General features: G+C 46.1%; 1 long non-coding RNA gene across 1 annotated transcript in view; it reads left to right on the top strand.

The window, feature by feature from the left end:
* The window catches only part of LOC146350859 (uncharacterized), a 47343-nt gene extending 25874 nt beyond the window's left edge, over positions 1-21469 (top strand). Inside the window, exons 3-5 of the long non-coding RNA XR_014789431.1 lie at positions 8891-8970; positions 20069-20270; positions 21310-21469. This is a non-coding gene — a long non-coding RNA (uncharacterized LOC146350859). The remainder of the gene's footprint in view (positions 1-8890; positions 8971-20068; positions 20271-21309) is intronic.
* Positions 21470-24435: the final 2966 nt, after the last annotated feature.

The following is a 24435-nucleotide window of genomic DNA, read 5'->3' as shown; positions in this document are numbered from 1 at the left end:
CTTTCACCTCTCTGCTTATCTCAAACTCTCTTGTTCACACTTTATTACTATAGCTTATCCCACACTTTCATTCAGTGGAGGCTGGTGGCTGTGATTTTGGTGGGGCTGTGCATCCATGCTGGGTTTCAGTCAGAACCAGCCAGAGTTCTAAAGGAGCTAAACAAGGTGTGGAATCCATAGGGATTGCTCCTTTAGAGTTCTGGCTGGTTCTGACTGAAACCCAGCATGGATTTACAGTCCCACCGAAATTGGAGCCACCAGCCCCCACTGCAATCATTACTTACCCAAACACTACAGCCTAACCAGGCCAGGAACCTCATCTTCCCAGCATCCCTCTGTCCTCCTTCACCTGCTGATAGCTGCTGTGATGGATAGGCGAATCACCTCTGCTGGAGGTTTTTGGGCAGTAAAACTTGTTGACTGGTATTTACAGTCAGGGCCAGAAATATTGGAGCAAGGATAACTGTTTTGGCAGTTGGCCTCTGTACACCACCACATTGAAGCTGAAAGGAAACACACCCAGATGGGAGTGAAGTCAGGACTTTCAGCTGTAATTCAAGGGGTTGGACAAAAGTGGGGCACTAACCATTCAGGAAGGACAGCCAGTGGCATACACACACACCCATCGTTGGTAGCTCATAAGTAATGGAACGAATGGCTGACAAGCAGCTGCATGGCCAGGTGTGGCCTGTTTCCTGGGTACCCCATGACCAATCAAGCAGATAAAAGGCCTGGAGGTGGTTCTGAGTGTGACATTTGCATTTGGTAGCTGTTCACTGGAACTCCCCACATGAGGTCCAAAGAGGTGTCCATGCAAGTGAAGGAGGCCATCATTAGGCTGCGGAAACAAAATAAACCCATCAGAGAGATAGCAAAAACAGTGGGAGTGGCCAACACAACAGGTTGGAACATCCTGAAAAAGAAGGAATTAACTGGCAAGCTCAGCAACGGCAAAAGGCCTGGAAGACCACGGAAGACAACTAAAGTGGATGACCGCAGACGTCTGCTCAGGGTGAAGAGGAACCCTTTCACAACATCTAGCCAGGTCAAGAATGCTCTTGAGGAGGTAGGCATGTCATTGTCAACATCTACAGTCAAGAGACGGCTTTATGAATGTAAATACAGAGGCTTCACAACAAGGTGCAAACCACTGGTAATGCTCAAGAACAGACAGGCCAGATTAGCCTTTGCCAACAAACACCTAAAAAAGCCTGCCCAGTACTGGAATAAGATTCTTTGGACTGATGAAACCAAGATTAACTTGTACCAGAATGATAGGAAGAGAAAAGTATGGAGAAGGCAAGGAACAGCTCATGATCCAAAGCGTACCACGTCATCTGTCAAACGTGGTGGAGGCAGTGTTATGGCATGGGCATGTATGGCTGCCAGTGGAACCGGGTCACTGGTGTTTATTGATGACCTGACTGCTGAGAAAAGCAGCAGGATGAATTCTGAAGTGTCTAGGGCTATACTTTCTACTCAGATTCAGCCGAATGCTGCCAAACTGATAGGACGCCACTTCATATTGCAGATGAATAATGACCCAAAACATACAGCAAAAGCTACCCAAGAGTTTCTCAAGGCAAAGAAGTGGGATGTTCTTCAATGGCCAAGTCAGTCACCTGATCTCAATGCAATAGAGCATGCTTCTCACTTACTGAAGACAAGACTGAAGGCAGAAAGACTCACAAACAAGCAGCAGCTGAAGGTAGCTGCAGTAAAGGCCTGGCAAAGCATCTCGAGGGAGGAAACACAGCATTTGGTCATGTCCATGGGTTCCAGACTTCAGGCAGTCATTGACTGCAAAGGATTTTCATCCAGGTATTAAAGGCGATCCTTAAGTTTGAAATGATGTTGGTTTGTTCCATTACTTATGAGCCACCAACGATGGGTGTGTGTGTGTATGCCACTGGCTGTACTTCCTGAATGGTTAGTGCTTCACTTTTGTCAAACCCCTTGAATTACAGCTGGAAGTCCTGACTTCGCTCCCATCTGGGTGTGTTTCCTTTCAACTTCAATGTGGTGGTGTACAGAGGCCAACTCCCAAAACAGTTATCCTTGCTCCAATATTTCTGGCCTTGACTGTATGTAGGCAATACCAAGACATGACAGGGCAGATTTGGTGGCACTGTTGTGAAAGCTGCCACACAATTGCTCCTGACGATGGCTCTCTTCACTTGGCAAGTTGTCCACCAAACAGGGCTGCTTTCTCCAGGCTGTCGCAGATGTGGCTGATTTACTATGTGAAGGACTGCAGGGATGCAGGCTCGCCACAATGCTGGGCAGCTATGCTTATCCACTGGAGAGCAGGAAGGCCATTTTAAACAATTCTGCTCAGTCATCTTGTAGGATGATACCAGAAGAAGTCAGGAGACCATTAGTTACCGTCTCAAACCCTTAGGGGCATCTCAGGGATCTTTTTTGGGGGGTGGGTGGGTGGGTGTCTGACTGAACTAATAACATTTCAAAAGGCAAAGAGGAAGGTCAGCAACTGCCCTCCACTGCAGTATAAAGTGCTCTTTATCATTGAAAAATGGCCAAGCAAATACTGTGGGCTATTAACTACTCAGGGCTGCATTTTGTCTTCCTACTGCTAATGACCTCAACTCTTCAACTTAAATCTTTAATGTTTTTTATCTTTGTCTTAACTTCAGTTTCATTGGAGGCTACAAGGCTACATTTTTAATCAGTTATTCTCCCTCTGCGCAAAAGACCAGCCTGTCAGGGGCATAAATTATAGGCCTAGTATGGGCCCAGGAGGTAATTAATGCATTGAAAGAGACAGCTGTGCAGCTGCTCCTTAAGAAAGCTTCTTTGGATCATGAGAATAATTATGGAAGAGCCAGTGCAATATAGTGGTTAGAGTGCTGGACTGGGAATTAGGAGATCGCGTTCTAGTCCTCTCTTGGCCATGAAGTTCAACGGGTGACTTTGGGCCAGTCACTGACTCTCAGCCTAAACTACCTGACAAGGTGGCTGTGAGGAAAGAATGGAGAGGAGGAAGACCATGTAAGCCACCTTGGGTTCCTTGCAAGAAAAAAAATGGTGGGACATAAATGTGACAATAATAATAAAGATAGAAAGACCTGCAACAGAGTATTCAAAACATATATTTTAAGCTAAATGTTTCAGTTTCTGTCCTGATAAGGGTAGAAGCCAGAACGTTTAGCTTAAAATATATTTTATGAATACTCTGTTGCTAGTCTTTCTTATACAATTTACCTTAAGACTGACGGCATCCACAGTGGATACAGAGACTCCATGTTGCTTTCCTGTTGTGCCGCTTTACACCGACCTCTATGTAACGACAACTACTACTACTACTACTATAATAATAATAATAATAATAATAATAACAACCACTCTTGGCCAGTCACAAATGTCCCCTTCTTGGGGCAAGGTGATGGCCATGCCACTCTAAACCACCTTGGATGAAATGGATTATCTGGACCCATTCCAATCCAGTTTCAGGTCTGGTTTCAACATGGAAATTGTCTTGGTTGCTCTGAGGGATGATCTGCGCTGGGAGAGAGGCAGAGGGAGCATGGAGAATGACTGTATTGATCAGTGCTGGCCCATAACATTTTGCTGCCTGTGGTGAAGGACAAAATGGTGCCCCTCATTCCATGTACAGAAGCTGACTGGACTGCCAGTTGTAATTGGTGATGGCCTAGCATCCTCAACCAAAGGGGTGGGCAGAAGGAAGATCTCCAGGTAGTTTGGACTTCAACTCCCAGAAGCCCCTGCCAGCATGGCCAATGGTCAACGCTGGGACCTGTAGTCCAAAGCTTCTGGAAATCTACTTTCTGCCCACTCCTGCTCTACCATACTGGAGGTCAGCAGGTTAGTTTAGGGGGAGCAGGACAGACTGCATGGCACAAGCAATTTTGCCATCCCATGGTAGGGAATGGCTGAGGTGGGTGAGTCAGGAGGCACAGCTGTGGGTTTGCCACCTCCGAGCATCTGCCACCAGAGTCGGTCACCTCACTCTGTCTAATGGAAGGGGACATTGATTCTTCTGGACCTCTAGATGGCTTTTCATACCTGAGACCTTAGTATTGCTCTGCCCCTGCCCCCGGTGGAGTGGGAGCTGGGTGTGCCATAATATAGCATTCTGTATTCTGTATGACCTACAGGGACATTTCCAGAAGGTGGTGCTAAAGAACTACTGCTCAGCCCCATGGCATCTGTGCTGTGTGGTTCCAGGAGGTTTCACTTCGTCCTCCAGACTTTTCAGCATCTCTGTGAAGCTGCTAGGCGAGATCATTGGGGGATTTGGGATGAAGTGTCACCAATATGCTGATGACACCCAACTTTGCTTCTTGTTGTCATCTGAGTCAAGTGAGGCAGAGGAGGTACTGAACTGGTGCCTAAAGTCAGTAATGGGTTGGATGAAGACCAATAAACTGAAGTTCAGTTTTGACAAGATGGAGGTTCTGTGGGTGGATGCTTCTCTGGTGCAGAGAGATGGGGTCCAACCTGTTCTGGATGAAGTTGCTCTAGCCCTGAAGGATCAGGTTCATAGTCTGTGTATGCTCTTCGATCCAGCTCTGTCACTAAAGGTTCAGATGGCCTCAGTGAAGCAGCTTTATGTGGACTGAAAAGAAATAAAATGAAAAGACATGCAAACTGAGGTATATTTAGGTTTGCATCCAGATTTAGGCATGTGCAACTAGCTGGTGGAAGTGGACTTCCCCATGCCCTCCTCCCCACTGCAGCCCCTCTAGCCCTTTGAAAGTGCTACACAGAAGTTGGAGGATCCTGCTGAATGGGAAGAGTTATGGTGCAGGGGGAGGGTAGATCTCCCCAAATCAGGCAGAGACAGTGTGGAGCTGTTCTGTCTACAGAAGCAATTCCGAGATCCAACCCTTAATATATCGCCTAGCTAGGCCCATGTGACAAGTACTGATGGCCCATTTCCATGCCAGTGGCAGATCCTGATCAGTTCCACCCCGTCCCAAGATTTGATACTAGTCACATGTTTTCAAATGTATACCGATGGCAGTAAGGACTAAAAACATGCTGATTCCCTCCCTCCCTTCCTTCCTTGATGTTTTCTGTTTGTGTATGTAACAAACAAAACAAACCCAAGCTGAAATGATCAGGAGGCTGATGAATTCTGTGTCAGATATTAAATTCCTGAGATACATGGAATATGCACAGCTCTGACCATTACTAGTAGCCTAGTAGGTTCAGTGATCCAGCTGTATACAATCAAAAGCTCTTATTTTAAAATGATCTCCAAATGAGTACAGCAAAGTTTGAGCTTACGTTCTACCTTCCATCTGAAAAATTTTAGAAATGAAAGCAGGAGAAGAGCAAATATCTCTTTTGCTGGAGTACATTATGCCAGTCAAGGGATCCATTTATTGGAATTGGTTGTATAAATATATCTCGTCACCATAGCTCTGCATTTAATTTGGTTCATAAGAGAAGCTCCCAGTGAATGGGACTCTTTTTCCCATTGTTGCCTTTAAAATTAGTCTTCATACATGGCAGGCTATCTGAAGTTCTTTTCTTAACAACATGCCATCAGAAAATGCACTTAATCCGTTCCTTCTGTTTTAAAAGAGCTTCGTGGTAACACTTCTTCTGTATGTCTCCTGAACCAAACCTGAAATTTTATGAAGGGTGGGGGAAGCTCTAAGCCAGTCTTCCCAAACCTGCTCCCTCCAGATGTGTTGGACTACAACTTGCATCATCCATGTTCATTGGATGATGGAAGTTGTAGTCCAACACATTGTGACTGGACCTGCTTTGATGCCAATAAAATAACCTTAAGAAAAATGGAAATGCAGCAAAACAAACCTTTGAGAGGGCCATTTTACAAGATATATATATATATATGGCATTTTACCAAGTTTAGATAAGAAGGCTCTAAGCTGACAAGATACTCTCCTCCTCCTAACGTTCCCCCCAATTCTTCCAACCCAAAGAAACGCAGCTAGTAATTACACCACTGAACCTAGCAGCAGGAAGTTAACATTTCACAGATTTTCAAACTGCAACTTGATTAGCTTTTCAATGCTAAAATTAAAACTGTGAGAGCTCATGATAAACTGCCGGCTCAGCACACTCTATTTTTTGTTCACGAGAGAGAGAGAGAGAGAGAGAGATTGAAAGAAATCACACCACACTGAGAAAAGTCCAAGGAGAAGCAAAGCTAATTAAAGGATGAAATATACAAGACCAACTTGAGCCTTGCCGCTGTATAAATTTTGGGGGAGAGGCAGAGGGAGAGGAGGAAGATATACTGTTTTCTTCATACGCTGATCAAAGGGCAATGTGTTCTCTTGCCCTAATACATCTTATTCCCTAGCAAAGTGACATGAAATTGGAACAGGCATGACGAATAGACAGCTCTCTTACGTGGCTGAGACATAGGATATTGCCCAAGAAGCTTAGTTTACTGACACCTATTGTTCTCTGGCTCTCCCCATATTCATTGGCTTTGACTGTCAGCCCCTATTAGCTTTCTGGCCCACCTTGGCAGCTGGGCAGAACATGATTTGGCCTGCAGCGCCTTGATAACCGTTGGCTACATCTGCTGAGTGAGTGTCACCAAATGGCCTGCCTTTTTGATCCACAGTAGTAAGAACACTTAGCATTTATGTAGTACTTCGGAGTGTCCAAAGTGCCTGACATACATTATCCTGGTAATCCCAACAGTCCTCTAAGGTAGCTCAGTATTATGATCCTCCATATTGCCAGTGTGTGTGTGTGTGTGTGTGGATGGTGGGAACTGAAGCGAAGAGATATTATTGCATAAGGCCACCTAGGGCGGATCTACATTGCGCCCGCCATCGCAATGAATTCTGTGTCCCGTTGGGTTAAACGCTCTTGCATTAAAAGCTTCACAACTTCAAATCTTCGAAGATCATGCCTGAATTAGAAAAAAAACATTGCGGAGAAGCCCCGATTCTTCAAGGATAATGCCTTAATTAAAAAACAAACATCCAGAGTGGGGGATAGGAGGGGATAAAACTTAGTCTCATTTGAAAGGGTAGAACAACCCCCTGCTCAGTGCAGGAAGCCTGATTCCCAGGCGGTTGCCCATCCAACTACTGACTGGGGCCGACCCCGCGTAGCTTCTGAGATCAGACAAGTGCGCGCACATCCAGCCATTTGCTTGTTGCTGTGGAAACAGGGGCTGCTGAGGAAGCTATGCGATCAGTAGCCAGAAGAAGACATGGGGCCGTCGAGAGCTGTGATTGGACAGGAGGGAAATACAAACACTGCTGTATATGGACAGGTGGGGGAGGGGACTATGGCTGGATATGGTAGCGAAGGGGGAAAATCAGAGCACGTTAAGGGGAAATACCGGGATATTAAGATATTGAAAGCGGGAGCACGGAAGTGGGAAATTCCGGTTCTAATTCGAGGTTGGTACTGTGTAGTGTGAAAGGCGGGCAGTGAAACCTCATTGGAAGTGAAAAAAGGCAGTAAGTGTAGATCCAGCCCTAGTAAATTCTTGGATGAAGCAAGATTCGAACCAGGAGCTTCCTTGCTCCGGCGTCACACACCTTAGCTGATGTACTGAACCCAATTTTCCAGTCCTACTTTCCTTGAGGGTTGAAAGCAGCCTTTCCCAACTGTATGTCCCCAGATGTTGCTGGCCTACAACTCTCATCATCCTTAACCAGCATAGACAATGATTGGGGGTGACAGGAATTACAGACCGGGGTGCGGAATCTTTTTCAGCCTGAGGACTGGATTTCATTTCAGTGAAGCTCTTGGGGGCCGCATTCCAGTGGTGGGTGAGGCCAAAGGACTGGGGTCAAAACCCCCAAATACCAGCATATTTTACTGCAAATAACTCAGCCTTAAGAGAGGCATTTCAACTTTTTAGAATGGGGCAATGACTCCACGAAAGCTGAGAAACCACCGAACGGTGGGTGGTCAGGGGAAAAGGGGTGGGGCCTGCGGAAAGGGCATGGCCTTCTGGAACTCTTCAGACTGGGACCTTCAGAGTGTCAGATTCAGCTCTGAGGCCTGAGGTTCTACACACCTGTTGTAGACCAACAACATCTGAGGGCTCAAGATTGGTTATTTATTTATTTATTTATTTATTTAATTTATGCCCTGCCTTTCCACCAAAAGGCAGCTAATTTCAAAGATGGGCTGTATCTGTTTTGGTCCCATTTTTTGGTTTGTGTGTGTCTGGCATGGTGGTGGTGGGGATGACAAATAGTATCTCCCGTCCTCAAAACCATTAGTGAATGAGATGTGCTCCATAATAGCTCCATAATTTTATAATATATATAAAATTAAATAATATGGTTTAATTTTCCAAAAATAGTTTTACGGTGTGTGTAAAGCCTTACATATCAAAATTAGAAAGACCCGCATAAAACATGACCATAGAGAACCTGGTGGAGAAACAGAAGAACCCTGAGATACAAGGCAGCCATTGATTTTACATTGGCACAGTGACTTGGGCTGCTTTAGAACCCGATGGACCCATGCACATTCAGTAACCATATAGAAAATGTGGGAACATGGCTATGAGTGGTGGGTAGGTGATGCAACTGCTTCACATTTGTTGTGATGCAACTACTTTCACCTATACACCATCTGATCATCATTTGGCAATTTTTGTTGCATGGTTAATGAAGTGGCTTCTAGATGAGGCTTTTAGGGTGCAATCCTGTTCATGTTTAGGCATAAAAAAGTCCTCCAACTCCCAGCATGCCCCAGCCAGCCAGCCTGGCTGGGCCATGCTGGGAGTTGGAGGACTTTTTCCTCTCTACATGTGCATAAGGTTACGCTCTTATGGCACTATCACGCTCTCTCATTCATGGAATTTACAGGGTGTCCAGACGTCATTGCCTTCCACTTGTAACCCTCCTGTGTTTTCCCATTGCTTCTTCCATCTTTTTTCTTACTGCAGAAAATCCATTATGGACAGCAAGCCGGAATAGCTGCACAATGCCTTCTGATTGGCAACACTAGGATCCCTCCGTCTGGAAGGTGTGTGGAGGGTGTAGATGTTAGAAAGTAATTTGCTAGTTAAGGAAAGGACATTCCTTGACAGTTTTGATGGGATTTATCTATCCATCCATTGCTGATTTAAAATTGAGACTTGGCTTGAATTTCAGGCTGACCTCTCTCCTGTAAAAGGGTGCTCAGAGATGACTGATCGCATTGTTGCAACATTATGTATATCGCTCAAGTTAAGCATTGGCCACAACCTTACAGCTCCAGTATACATATGGCTCCAGATATACAGGGCCTTTCTGGATTTCACTCCACTCTTGTCAACAACAGGGAGAGCCTACATGAATGGGGTTCTCTCCCCTTTACTGAAGAGAACAGTGAAGCTCCTATGTATGTGGGGCTCTGGTTCTTACTGCACACCAAATGCATTTTTTATAGACTTCAACCCCCCACCCCCATTATGATACTACATTACTACAAAGCAAATCATTCCACTCAGAAATTAACTGTTCAGTCACACACACACACACACACACACACTCATTATTATTTTTTCCGCTTTCAACCAATTAACCTTCATTTTCGAGTTTATATGAACTTCATCATCTGACATACATGCCAACGTTTGAAATATTATTATTAGGAACCTTTTGGTTCCTAATTCTGACAGCAGTTCAACTCCCTAGGAAACTGTGTAAAGCTAGATTCATCAGTAATGGAAACTGTGGTGTAAATTACTTGTTGGTTGCCATTATTACACTGTAATTTAACTGCTTTCCCTCTGCACTGAACAAGGCATGTGGTTAAAATCAAGAGACCACTGTTATTCCTATATATTCCTCTGTTGATAAAAGGCTGTGGCACACGTCCTTATGGTGCCTTTATTCTGCCATTTTTTCTGCACCACTCTTTAGATTGCAGTAAGTGCTAACTAAGGGATATTAGGGGTTTGGAACCACAGGCTTCACAGGAAAGGTGAGTTCTGAGGAATGAGAGAGAGAGAGAGAGAGAGAGAGAGAGAGAGAGAATCATGTAGGTCAGAGGTGCAGAATCTCAGGTGTGGGGGCCAAATCTCACCCTCCTGGGTTCCCACTCCAACCCTCCTGGGTTCCCAGAAGGCCATGCCCCTTTCTCTGGCCCCACCCCTTTCCTTCAACCACTGATTGTTTGGTAGTTTCTCAGATTTTGAGTGGTTTCCCCCCATTCTAAGGGTTCCTTCACACTGGGCTTTTATCCTGCAATTGAGATTGCTCCTTCATGGAAGTTTGTGGGCTCTTTACATGACACAGTGATCATCCCAGGCATCTCCTGCACTAAATGCCCTTCGTTGCATTTTTAAATAGATCGCAGATAATGAGCTATCAAATTACCCCATTGTGTTCTGCTTCAGTTTCCTTGATGAAAAGAGTAAAAGCGGCAAGAAGAGGAGCGAGATCAATGAAAGATAATGGAAGGCTCAGATACGGGGAGAAGGAGGGGGGAAGGGGAGGGGGGAAAGGAAGCGCGTGTAAAGGGAGTCAGTTGTGATCCGGCATTTAAAACGGAAGCAGAAAGCCCCATTTTAAATGCAGGATTTTAGGCTTGTGTAGAAATGCCCTAAAAGGTTGAAATTCCTCTCCTAAGGCTTAGTTAGGATTTGTTTCAAATGAGAAGTGATACATAAATATTGCAAACAAACAAACAAACAAACAAATACTGGCAGTAAGAGCTTTAAGTTAAAATATGCTGGTATTTTTGGCTGGGCCCCTCTTGCCTTTGGGAGCACCCACCACGGGAATGTGGCCCCCAGGAGCGTCTCTGAAAAGAAGGTAGGTGTTGATAGAGAGTATCAGATCTAAGAGACCATAAGAGAAAATGGATCAGTTCACGTAGGCAATCCAGTACCTTTCAGATGTTTTGGACTACAGCTTCCATGATCCCTGACTATTGACCATGGTGGCTGGGGCTAATGGGAATTGGAATACAAAACATCAGGAAGTTACCAGGTTGTCTACCCCTTACTTAAGAGAAAAGGAGACTTTGGGGTGACTTTGCACCATGACAAAGCAGCTAGGATCACAGCATTGTCCTGCTGCTGCTGCTGTGAGCTAAGCTGGGATGTTATGCTGACACAAGGGGCTCTCTTGGTACTACTATACCAGCAACAGCAGCTATTGCTAAGGATAGCAGTGTTATTGAGTAGGCTAGCATGCAAATGCCTTGAGAGAAGCTTAGCATGTGTAGGGAGAAATATAGGAGTGGGGGCAATTTACTCATGTGCTTCCTAAAGACATTTTGGGCACTATGCACAAGTTACATCAGTGCAAACCTATGTGCTGCTGTCAGGATTGCGACTCATGGATAGGATAGGCTGGCCCAGTTTCTAGTGTTGAATTCCTCTTGGCTCAATCCATTCAGCCCAGAGGAATTAAATACTACAGGTCCCAGCATTCCTGGTGACACAATGGAGACTTCTGAGCACGTTTGGAAGCCTCCATTGTGTCACCAGTATCACTGGGGGAACTTAGAAATGGGGCCTCACTTGCCTTCAGCCTTTCCTGCCCCCCGTTTCCCTCTCCCTCCTCCCTGTAAGGTCAATGTGGGTGAGGAGCAAAATGAGGGGGAGGGAGGAAAGACTGAGCATGGGCAATCTTGAAGTTGAGCTAATTATAAGCTGAGCCAAATTTTGTAGGGGAGTTTGGCTCAGCTAGTAATTGGTGTGGCTTTTCAAAGCTGGGACCCCACTGGCCATGTGACCTCTTTTAAGGAGGACAGTCCTCTATTTGAAGGGCTGCTAGATTACTGTTTCGGTTTTGAAGGGATCCTCTATTCGGAGGGCTGTCCAGTCCAAGTCTGGTTTAAAGATAAAGAACCATCAGAAGGAATAGCTGGGCCTTGAAGTTGCCAATCCACACTTAGAACCTGGACAGTAGACAATAGACTGAGCCAGACACACAGGTCACCTGGTCACAGTCTTCCACACTATGATGAGATGTATGGTATTTCTATTTGAATTATAACAATTATTTCTAAATTTGCATCTACACGTATACACTAGCACATACACATTTTATGCAAACTGTTGTCCCCTTTTGTCCTCTCTTCTGGTGATTCATAAGTGGCCACCTTAGTGTCAGGAGCACCCTAGCTGCCTCTTGCAGTCCCCACCAATAGCCAACTCAGGACACAGACGATGAGGATTCTTTCCGAGGCTTTATTCCTTTATGATTCTTTCAGATACTAATCACTAGCGACTAAGCAAAGAACAGCACTGGGGAAAGAGAGCAGAGTAGCCTAAGCTCCAGGTAAGGCAGTTGGTCCCTGTTTGAATGGGAACCACGGGAAGATTCTGAACTTATGGTCTATAGAGAGATCCTCCCTCTTTCCCTTGGGTCCTCAGGATGCAACCATTGTTTGAGTGCCAAACGAGCAGTACGCCTCCTTTCGGCGCCCTCCATCTGTCATCACTCCCTGCATCTGTGCCGAGCGTCCTCAAGCCCCCCTCCAGCGCTCTCTCACTGCCAGGGTCACTATCTATCCCAGGAATGCTGGCAGGAGGAATCTCTGCCAGCTGCTGTGCTTGTGAGAGATGAGCGAGCTCCTCTCCCATGGATTGCTGTTCCTCCTTAGAATCAGAACTGCTCTGGGGCAGTATGGGCTCAGTTTCCACCCTGACACTTAGGTGGGAGAGTTAATTTACAACCCCTCTATCAATTCAGAAATTTGATGCCATCCCTAATTGAAATTAATGGGTTAAAAAAGAAAAGAAAAGCTCAGCTCTGGCTGAATACTGCCTATAGTGTCTACATCCTAGAGACCATGAGGCTTAAAATGAAGTGTGGTTTCATGCTTCTTGCACAGAAAAAGTTGATTTATTCAAGATCCATTGCTTGACTAGGAGTTGTCATTTCCAATCAAAGTCACAAGAGAAACCCCAAAGCTCCAATGAACCAAGGTGACTGCCTCATTAGAAAGATCCCTCAAGGAGCTGGGCTGATTATCAGCCTTTGAAGGGTATGCCAGAGCTCTCGAAATTTTGAGGGAGTGTCAGGTTTTTGAGGCCAGAAGGCTTTTCCAAATATCTCTTGGAATTAGCAGATATGAGCTCTTGTGAGGTTTGCAGCAGATGTAAACACACTTTCAAAGAATTGAACTGAGCTTTAAATAAAAACATGACAAGATATCTTGGTGGAATTCTTGTCAGATATAGACAGCTCTGTGTCAAGCAGGTATCTACAGAAGATGTTATCTGACAATTACATGGGGTAGAAATCTGCTACCAGGGAAGAGCTTGCAAGTAGATTTTAGGAAGCAGCTCTAGGCTGGTTAACCTTCACTAGGTTAATTTAAACTTCCAAGTGAAATGCAGGGCATGCTGCTTATGTGGCACTGCCAGAATCACATGCAAGTAGGTCACATTAGTCTGGATGGAATGTAGAAGCATCTGTGATTAGGACCGGGACCTTAAATATCATCAAGGCATGGATGCAGCACATTAGTATGCAAACCAAGCAGGAGTAAAACAATGTACAAGGTCAAGAACATTATGGAGACAGTAGAGCATCCTATATTGACATTATTAATAGGCAGTGGCAAATGATCAGTAATAAAGGGGGAGGTATATAAAGCAGTAAAGTAGTATGATGTTAATTTTCTGAAACTTCTATATTATTAAATATTCCAGTAATGTTGTGTTTATGTGTTATGATAAATTAAAGAAACTTGATAAATACGACCATTTCATTCTCATTTTCACATATACCAGTAAGGGAATATATACTATATATCTCTATCTCTACATAGATATATATCTTTACTGATGTATGTGGAACGGAGCGTTAAATGGCTGTCAATTGCCACATTTATCAAGTTTCTTCAACTTCTGTCCTGCTTTCCCCCTCCAATGGATGTGTTCAAAGTGACTAAGAGGGTTAAAACAAACAAACAAACAAACAAACACCCAATTGAAAGTAAAAATAACAGTAATTCAATAATTAAAATAACAGAATAAAACAACAACACATCAACAGACCCCTGCCCTCCAAAAAATACAATAAAAGCATCCAGAGAGCCAAATGAACAGATAATAACTTAAACAGCAGCAGAATTAAAGCCTTGCTGAAAATGAAATCTTCAAATGTGGGCAGATCACAAGTAAAGAGGATATATATAGTCTAAGCTCTTAAGGCACGGAGTTTCACATACAGGAGGCTGCCACCAAAAGGGCCCTTTTGTATGTTGCAAGGCATGGCATGGCATGTGTAAGAAGGCTGCATCAACTCATCTTAGAGGATGGGCAGATTCTCATGGGAGGAGATGGTTCCTCAAGGTGTTTGGTCCCAAGCTATTTAGGGCTTTAAAGATAATGTCCAGCACCTTGAAGTGCACTCAGAAATGAACCAGCAGCCAGTGCAGTTGGTACAATAAAGTGGTCGCAGGATCTCAACACTTGGTCAAGATTTTAGTGGTGGCATTCTGCATAAGCTTCGAGGTGGTTTCCAAGGGCAGCCCCATGTAGAGCGTATTACAGTAGAGCATCCTACAGTAGAGTGCATTACAGTAGTCCAATTGAGATGTAACTAATGCATGTACTACTATGGCCAGGTCTGTCCATGCCAGGAATTGGTGCAGCTGATGCATGAGCTGAAGCTGAGTAAAAGCATTCCTGGCTACAGCCCCCACCTGTGCATCCAAGAGCAAGGGATGGTAATTGATCATGGCTAGTGTCTAAACATCCAACTCAAAACTTGTGACTCCAATATTTCTTATGTTTTACCAATAAATTTACTGAGTGCCCCCAGTAAACCATCAAATATCATCCCCATTTCCATAACTGGGCAACCCCTAAACTTGGCTTGGTGCTAAATCTCGAAAACAACCCCCCTGCCACAGTTGTTTCAGAGTGGATGGTTCATATGATTCTTTTTCAAATATTGTTTTGCTTGAACATGACAGGACCTAAGGCTGTAATCTTCCTATTTTTCACACAGGAGCCATTTGGGCTCCACGCATCACCACCAAAGCCACTTGGGGCCTTTGCTGTGCCATGGGGTGGAGTGGGGGCTCTGTTCTCCCTCCCCGGTCAAGTGGCAATGCTGTGCCCCGGACTCAGCTGGAGTCCTTTGCGGGGCTTTCTTCCCCATCACCTCCACGTTGTCCAAGCAAGGCCTGTCAGTCAGTCAGTCATGAAGCCACCAGGCAGGCAACTTTCAACAGACTCATTTGGTTGTCCAACTGGGATGAATCTTTCACTTATCATTGAGAGTATGCTCTGCTCTGTTCAATGCTGCGAATCTCTCAGTGCAGGTCCACATTGCTCTCTCTCTCTCTCTCCCACCCACATATTCAGTTTCCCCCTCCCCCTCCCCCTCCCCCGCCTCGCAGGGCACCACTGCAGATAGCCAATCACATTGCTCTTTGTCTCTTGGGCTGCCCACCCCCACAGCTATTGGCTGATTGCTCCTGCATTCTCCTCTCTGCCGCATCCCGCTACTTTACAGCTGGCGAGCAGCAGGTCTGACTGCCCACCCCTAAAGCCACTCCAGCAGCCCAGATCACAGCAGCCAACCTACCGCTAAAGCAAACAACAAAGCAAAGCTAGAGAAACCCTGTTGAGAGTGAACAGCTACTGGAGGGAGGGAGGGAGGGAGGGAGGGAGGGCAAGGAAGAGAGATGCACCTCAGGTGATTCAGAGCCCTGGTGGCCCTGAGGCCTTGCAGTAAAGAATGCTGACCTAAGGACTGCCTTTCCAGATCAGACCCAGCCACCAAGATCCATCATACTCAGCCTTCTTTCTCCAATAGTAGCCATCCAGGTGTGTCTGGAAGCTAACGAATAAGGCCTGATGTCACTTGCCATCTCCTACATGGTTTGTTTCTGGAATCTGGGTATTCCTGTGGCAGAGAGAACAAATTCTTATTTTATTTATGCTTTTATTTACAATATTTATACACCACTCCACATCAAAGATTTCAGGGCGGTGAACAGCAAGACAAAAAAAAAAAACCCCACCCCATAATTAAAACATTTTAACAGCACAAATTCTTGCTACATTCATTCTGATCAGTGGCTTTGGAACCCTCGCACTTTTGTTTGCGATATTGGCACTCTGATCCTGCACACTTGCATTAGTTAGTAAGCTGAGTGTTCAATTGAGTGGCAGAGCAGTTAGTCACAGATCTCTTCTTGCAACAGGTAATCAGTGCAGGCTCAGAAGAGGGCACCTATACCGAAGGCAGGCACTTCCGCTCTTCCCCAGATGATCAGCACTGTAGCGGTGCTGATCTAGCTGGAGCTGGGGTATGGAAGGGGCGCCTGGAGTTAAGCATCTCCAATTAGGAGATGCCAGGTCTCTTGCGGCTCAGATGCTGAGCTATAAAGACAGAAGTGGAGCTACGGGCCGGTGGGGCAGGAAGTCAGGTGCTGAAGCTGGCTGCTGAAGGCTCTGGTTCAAGGCCCCACTCCTGAAGTGTCACACAGTACATCAGTTAGGTTGCAGTAGCACAGTGGAGCAGTTGCACTTTCAGACAGTGGAGGCTGGTGGCTCCGGTGTCATGGGGTGGTGAATCCGCTCTCGGTTTCAGTCGGAACCAGTCAGAACTCTAAAGAAGTGATCCAAGGTGCTGGATCCATAGGTGCAGCACCTCAGATAGCTCCTTGAGAGTTCTCCTGGTTGTGACTGAAACCCAGAGCGGATTCACCGCCCCATGACATCGGAGTCACCAGCCTCCACTGCTTTCAAACTGGGCAGACCTGGGGTCAAATTCCCACACAGCAATGAAGCTCACTGGGTGACCTTGGGCCAGTCACTCTTTATCTGCCCAACCTACCTCACATGGTTGTTGTGAGGATAGTGTGCGTGCGTGTGTGTGAGAGAGAGAGAGAAAGAGAGAGAAATCTACACTGCTGTGAATGTCTTTGAGGAAAGGCTGGAATGGATATGCATGCAATAAATAAATAAGATCAGAAGGTGGAGCGGGGCAGAGACTGTTGCGATGCCTCATGGCATCGGGAGGGACGGCACCTAGCCAATTAGAGTAAGAGCCTGGCTGTAACTGGAGCCTCCGGGATGGAGCCTGATGGACATTGTGTGTGTTCGCTGGGGGTGGGGGGAGGGGGAGGAGACATATAACAAGCGCTCTCAAGCTTTTCTGGATCCCCAACCTGAAACGTTGCTCTGTTTCCTGGAAACTGGGCCAAGCCCCCATTTCGCATTGTGACACAACTGCCACAGCCACGTTCTACAGCCTAGAGGCAGTCCAAAAGCAGCATCTCTTACCTGTTAGGTAGCGGGAGTCTCTGAGAGGGTGAGGAGCTGCTGCTGCTCTTCCCCCATGCCCAGAAAACATCTTAATCTGCCATCACTGGATGCGAGGCTGCGGCCATAAGCAGAGTGTGCAGCACCAAAGAAAAGTGAAGGAGCCGGGCCAGGGAAGCAGCTTTATAGGTTCTATACAAGCCTATATTGCCAATGTTTGGTGGCATGTTTGTGGGAATGCAACTGGAGCCCCGTGTTGTGGAACGCATTTGCCACCTTGACCTAGCTATTATGGCACCCTGTCTGTCAGCAGCAGGGTGAAGCTGAGGCTGTTAGAATGTGCCAAAACACTACCCTGTGAAACCGGGAGATGCTGCAGAACCCTTAGCGAGGAGAGGAGGGAGCTGGCCATTGCATCTTAGAACGCATCTAGACTACAATCCTAAACCAGTGTGGTGTATGGATGGAATGCCTGACATGGGCTAAGGAGACCTGGGTTCAAATCCTCTCTTGGCGCCAAATGATATGTGATGCAGGACATCTGTCATTGGGTCTGACATTGTCTTTCTGACATTTTCATTCGGATCAGTGCGGGGCAGCGGGGGGGGTGGGAGGTCAATCTTCCCCTGTCTTGTTTTCCTCATCTAAATTGCCCCTTCAAACTGCTGTTAGCAGGGGGGGGGGAGTACAGGTACCTAATAACAGCTTGGTAAAAAAGGTCAGGAAAACAGGTGGAGAGAGGAGAGGTTAAACCATGCCTCCCCCAGTACCACTGCTCCAGTCCCCCCCCCCCATGCTTCTGCTGTTAGGTGACAATTACCTTACACAGATATTGCTGCATCCTTCATTCATGAAGCTCACTGGGCAGCAATATCACTCAGACTAACCTATCTTGCAGGGTTATTGTAAGGATAAAATGGGGATGTACCGCTTGAGCTCCTCAGAGGAACAGTAGGATAAGACTTTGGGAACTGTGGTTTTGTGAGGTTCATGAGCATTCCCTGTTAAGAGATCCCAGCCTTGCAGGCAACGCTATACCCAGCATTTCTTCCAGAGAGAAGAAGCCAAAGAGAAGCCTATGTATGTAATATGAGAATGTTCCTGAAGCAATGGAAGCTGAGCACATGAAGGTCCTAATGTGGTAGGGCCTGTAGCTCAGTGGTAGAACATGTGCTTTCTATGTAGAAGGTCCCTGGTTCGATCCCCCGGATGGACTGGGAACATCTCTAGCCCCCAAACCTGGGGGACTTCGGCCATTCAGCCTAGACAATATTGATGTAGATGGGCCAATGGTCAAACTCAGTGTAAGGCCACTTCCTATGTTTCAAAGACTGGGATGAAAAAGAAAAAAGATGAAAAACTAAACTTCAAAGTCAGGGGTACCAGGGTGCATTACAGCCTTTTTTCCTTAGCGGGAAAAAGTCTGAAAACAGAATAGGATATTATTATGAAGTGGAGTAATTGGCTAGAGTTACCACTTGATGTCATCCTGGTGCTACCGAAAACAGCTGAAAGACATTTGCAAAACCGTGTTGGACTTGGACATCACTGTTCCAGGGAACTCTGCACATTTCTTGTCTTAAGGCTTTTTCTCCTCCCTTCTTCAGCTCTCAACAGAACTTTGCTCTCAGTCTCAAAACTTTTCTGAAGACAGCTTAATGGGAATTTAACTCTATGTTTCAGGCAGGGCTGCAGGAAAAAAATAATACAAGTTTTTCCTTGTCTGAGTGAGAGAATAATGTGGGTGAAGATAGCATTCTGTTGATGGATAGTTTCTCTTGTCTGCAAGTCAGCTTAAGGTATTTGCAGAGCTCTATTATAAGTATGTCAAGAAAGGTAGGAAGTGTGATATACTCAAAAAACATAATAGCAAATTGTTATGGTTGCTCTTGATTCCATAGCACTTAAGTATAATTAGGCTGCAATTCTCTACTCAGTTGTCTGTGAGTAATTCCCACTGAACTCATTTGGGTTTATTTCTGAGTGGACATATGTAGGATTGCACTATTTGTGACTGGAAACTCTTTTGCCCATAGTGGCCAACTTCAACTCTGAGTCCAAGCACTGACATCAACAAGTATTTTTGTTCTTTCTGAAATCTGCTTTAAAAAAAGCATAGTGTTTCGATCATGAGAAGCAAATAGGTTCCTCACAATTCTGTGCTGAACAGACCATATCTGGAATACTCCACATTTTAGAATGACATTGACAAACTAGAGCACATCCAGAGGGCAACCAAGTATGGTGAGGGGTCTGGAAACCATGTCCTATGAAGACAGTTGAAGGAATTGGGTATGTTTAGTCTGGAGAAGAGGGTGTGTGTGTTTCCACCAGCAATTTTCTCTGAGCTGGCTGCATGTTGAGGTCGTTGGGGATAGATGATGTCCTGGCCATCCAGCAGCCACCCTGGAGCTTAGCAGGGGAAACCAGATTTCCTGAGACTGCTCGAAGTCCGATTCTTTTCCTTAAGTTGGGTTCTCCCTGGTATCGTTGCTGTGTGCCCCAAGCCCTGCATTTACCTCCGGTATGGTAGCCCAGGGGCCTGCCTTTCACTGTGACCCTGGTCAAGGGGTGTTTCCCATTTCCTGCCCCTGTGTTTCCCAGCACAAACCAAGTAGTGTCTACACAGAAGTAACACCCATTGTGCTCAATGAGGCTTGTCCCCTAAACACACACAAAGGGAGTAACTAGTTTGCACCTCCATGACAGCTACCCAGCGCACCACTGGCAACACCATCCGACCCCAGATCTGTCCCCTTTTCAGCATTTGAAGGAAGAGGGGTGGGGCGGGACGACTAAGATCTGAGATCTTGGCTAGTTTAAAACAACAACAAAAAAACATTCGCTTTTAAACCTCATTTAGCACTGATGAGGGCTTGTTTTCTGTTTTGCCAGGGTGGGGAAAGAAAGAGAAGCACCTGGAAGGGGGAAAGCCTCTCTTATTGGTTAAGCAGCCCCTGCCAATCAGATGACGTTCACTACAAACCACCCTCCCCAACCCTACCTGGGAGTATGTTATATGAAGCGACTTAGAATGCTGTGATGTACACACTCGTGGAGCCTTGCCTGGACCAAAACCGGCTCCTAAAAAATGCGGGTAAGTGACTCCAGCCTTCTCCTTCCATTATCGTGGAAACACAGCCGAGAAGATTAAGGGGAGACATGATAGCAGTATTCAAATATCTGAAAGGCTGTCATACAGAAGATGGAGCAGATTTGTTCTCTGTTGCTCTAGAGCAGGGGTAGAGAACCTGTGGCCCTGATGTTGTCAGACTACATCTGCTCCACATCTTTGACTGCTGGCCATATGGGCTGGGGCTCTTGGGCACTGCAATCCAACTAAATCTGGAGGGCAACAGGTTTCCCTCCCCTGCTCTAGAGGGCAGGACCAAGACCAGTGAGTGGAAATTACAGAGAAGTGGATTTTGGCTAAAGATAAGGAGAAACTTCCTAATGATAAGAGCTCTTTAACAGTGGGATAGACTGCTTTGGGAGGTGATGGACTCTCCTTCACTGGATGTATTTATTGGAGGGTCATTGGCAGAGGCATTCTGTATTTGCATCCTGCATTGCAGAGCCTGCACTGATCAGGGTTTTGGACTCAATGGCCTCCAAGGCCCTTTCCACCTCTAAAATCCAAGAATTCGATGTCCCTGTAAGATTATTGTGTAAATATAGTTCTTATCTCTCCATCTTTTCTTATGCACCTGCTTAGGATTGGGCAAAGGGGAAGGTGCAGCAACCAGCCAAGGAAACACTGTGCAGAAAACAGGGAGTAGCAATAGTTAGCTGGTTTCCTCTAAAGGGGCTGCATTGGAAGCAGTAACTTTTCACGGATGAGCATGAGCAGTTAAGTGATCTTGCAGAAAGGGAAAAAAGGAACAGGGAGTTGTGGGGGAGGGTGAGAAATCAGCATACTTCACATCCTATCCTGAGAATAACATGAACAGGAAATAATGTGTCCAGGGCAATCACTTTTCACCTTTGAAAAGATCACCATTCCTTCCAAGCACTGAAATCCATGCATCATCATTACACTAGTTACCGAAAACTGAAGAGGTTTTGCTTTCTCTTGTTGATACCTTTTAGTAACGGTTTTCATCACACTTCATCAAACTCCCCTTTCTTATTTTCAGCTGTTACACTGATAAAGGCGAAATATGAGGTTTAATCAGTCTTTGTCGGAAAGAGCCACACTTACTTTGAATCAAACTATACAAACCCCAAAGTCTCCAGATGCCAGATGTACGAAACGTGCATGTTCTAACAAGGATAAATAATAACTCTGAAGCATGTATCCGTTTTCTTAGATTTTCATTTCATATTTGTTTACCACTTTCCCACAACCAATTTGTGCCACCAAGCAGCTCACAACAGTAGCAATAACAGCTTGTAAATAACATTTCAATCAATGTAAGTTGATAAACCAGCCTTCCCCAACCTGGTGCCCTCCAAGTGTTTTACAACTCCCAGCATTCCTGACTGTTGGCCATGGTGGCTAGGGCTGATATCCTAGTAAAAGGCATATTCTCCCCCTCTTGTACTATTAACCCCTTTGGTCCTTCAATCATTGAAACAGAACACAACAATTCAACTTTTACCTCAGTTTTACCTCAGTGTCTTCACAGTGGCCATCACCGCATTCTTATAGCAGCAAATTCCATAGGTTAACTATGCACTGAGTGAAGAAGTACTTTTGTCTGTCCTGAACCTCCCGCCAGCCAGCTTCATTGGATGACTCTGGGTTCTTGTGTTAAGAAAGAGGGAGGAAAAAACATTTCCCTGTCCACTTTCTCCACACTATGCATCATTTTATACTCCTCTATCATGTCCCCCACTTACTTGCCTTTAAAAAAAAACTATAAAGCCCAAACACTGTAGCTTTTTCTTGTAGTGGAGGTATGCACCCCCCCCCATCATTTGGTTGCCCTTTTCTAGCTTTACAACACCCTTATTGAGACATGGCAACCAGAACTGTGCACAGTATTCCATGTGTGGTTGCACCGCAGATTTATACAACGGCATTAGGACAGGAGTGGGAAACCTTTTTCAGCCTGAGGGTTGGATTCAGTTTTGGAGAAGCTCTTGGGGGCTGCATTCCAGTGGTGGGCAGAGCCAAGGGTGAAATGGGGTGGAGCCAAAAATATTTTTAAAAATGCCACCTCTTCCTGCCAGTAACTCAGCTTTAGGAGAGGCATTTTCAGTCTTTTAGAATGGGGAAAAACTGCACAAAAGTCGGGAAATCACCACATATGATCATAGTCCGGGGAAAGGGGGTCGGCCAGGACAAGGGGGGGGTCAGGCCATTTTGGCAACCCCGGGGGGGCCAAATTTGGACCTCAAGAAGATGGGTTTGTCCACCATGCCTGAGGTTCCCCATCTCTGCATAATGATATTGGCAGGGTTTTTGTTTTGGTCCCTTTCCTAATGACCCCCAGCATGGAATTCACTTCTTTCATAGCTGCCACACACTCGGTTGCCATTTCCTTTGAGCAGAAATGACCCCTAGATCTCTTTCCTGGTTAGTCACTGCCAGCTCAGGCATCATATAGATGCATTGGTGTATATGTGGACCTAGGACTGGCATGTACGATAGTGTATTGTTGCTCGGGGGCTGTCCCTGCATTCCTAGGGATGTCAGAGAATTTTGCCACGAATCTCGGGGAGGCTGAGTGCCAGCGCATTCGGCCCCCCGAAATCGGTGGCGAAACGGTCTGCCCCCCCACCCCCCCCAGGACGGGACTTACCTTGGGCGAATCTCCCTGGTGGCGGTGGCTCTGGCGGTGGTTCAGCGGCAGTTTGGCGGCAGTTCGGCGGCGGCGGCGGCCCGGTCTTCCGACCGGCTGCCGCCGCCGCCATTTCCAGTAAAAAACAAACAAACGTGATAGGCTATGTAAAGATTTACGTAGCCTATCACGGCTAGATTTTTAAAAAATACCGTGATAGGCTACGTAAATGTTTACTTAGCTTATCACGGCTGAGTTAAAAAACAAACAAACAAACCGCGTGTACGCAAATGGCGGCGCTCATGGGCGCTGCCATTTGCGTTCCTTATTTTGGCACGTCTAGTCTACGTAAACATTTATGTAGACTACGGTGAAAATAAGGGGAACGCAAATAGCGTAGCGTCTACGCTATTTGCATTCCCCTTATTTTTGCCGTAGTCTACGTAAATGTTTACATAGACTAGACGTGCCAAAATAAGGAACGCAAATGGCGGCGCCCATGGGCGCCGCCATTTGTGTACATGCGGTGTTTTTTTTTTACTCAGCCATGATAGGCTATGTAAAGATTTACGTAGCCTATCACTGCTGACTGCAGGGATGCAAACGGCGGCGGCTACGGCCGCTGCCATTTGCAGACCCAGCTGGCCAGGATTCGCAGCGGAAGGGACGGGGCACCTCCCCCCCGGCCAGAATTTTTGGGGGAGGGACGGAGCGCCTCCCCCCCACCGCGAATCAATTTCGTCCTAAGGTAAGTGGCTTTCGTACATCCCTAATTCCACAGCCATTTATGTGGATGCAGTGCTCCTGTTGCACAGATGGCCACTGGATCATGCCGGTTATTTTGCTTTATTGGGGAGCAGAGCCATATTCAAGCGCTAATTTTCACTTTTCCCATTGCCAGTGTCAGTGGTCTGTGTGCCGAGGGGGAGAGTTGCTATGTGCAGCCTCCTCCTTTGCGAAAGCCTTCCTGACGTGGACTGTAAATGACACTGAGCCTTGTCCAAAATCCAGTCCTATTGTGTTAGATCTGTCTACTCCAGCCTTCCCCAACTTGATGCCCTCCAATTGTGTTAGACCACAACCCCCATCATCCCCAGTCCACATAGCCAATGGTCATGCTGACTCAAGATGATAGGCATTGTAGTCCAGCACATCTGGAGGGATCCAGGTTGGAGAAGGCTGCTCTGTACACATGTGGACCCTGTCTCCATGACAACGGAAGAAGTGAAGGGAGTCTTACCTGGATTTTTTCAAGGAATCAGCTTTGGTGCACTTTGGTCCATGCAGGGCTCCATGAGTGAGTGCACCACTCCAGTATAAGTCACTTCACAGAACATACTTCTGGGTGGGTGGGGGGACTGGAGTAAATGTCATCAGACTGGCAGGGGCTGCTCAACCAATAAGAAAGCCTCCCTCCATCCAGGCTCCCCTTTTTCCTTCCCCTGATACTTCTGTAAATGATGGATGGAAGCTTAGCCTCATTGACTACAATGGGAGTTACTTCTGAGGAGAGCCCTTCCCCAAGCTAATTCCACC

Source organism: Heloderma suspectum, chromosome 3 (genome assembly GCF_057233095.1).
Source record: "Heloderma suspectum isolate Gila_16-S chromosome 3, 16-S_ref, whole genome shotgun sequence".
NCBI classification, from domain to species: Eukaryota; Metazoa; Chordata; class Lepidosauria; order Squamata; family Helodermatidae; genus Heloderma; species Heloderma suspectum.
This window is presented reverse-complemented; position numbering and strand designations above follow the sequence as displayed.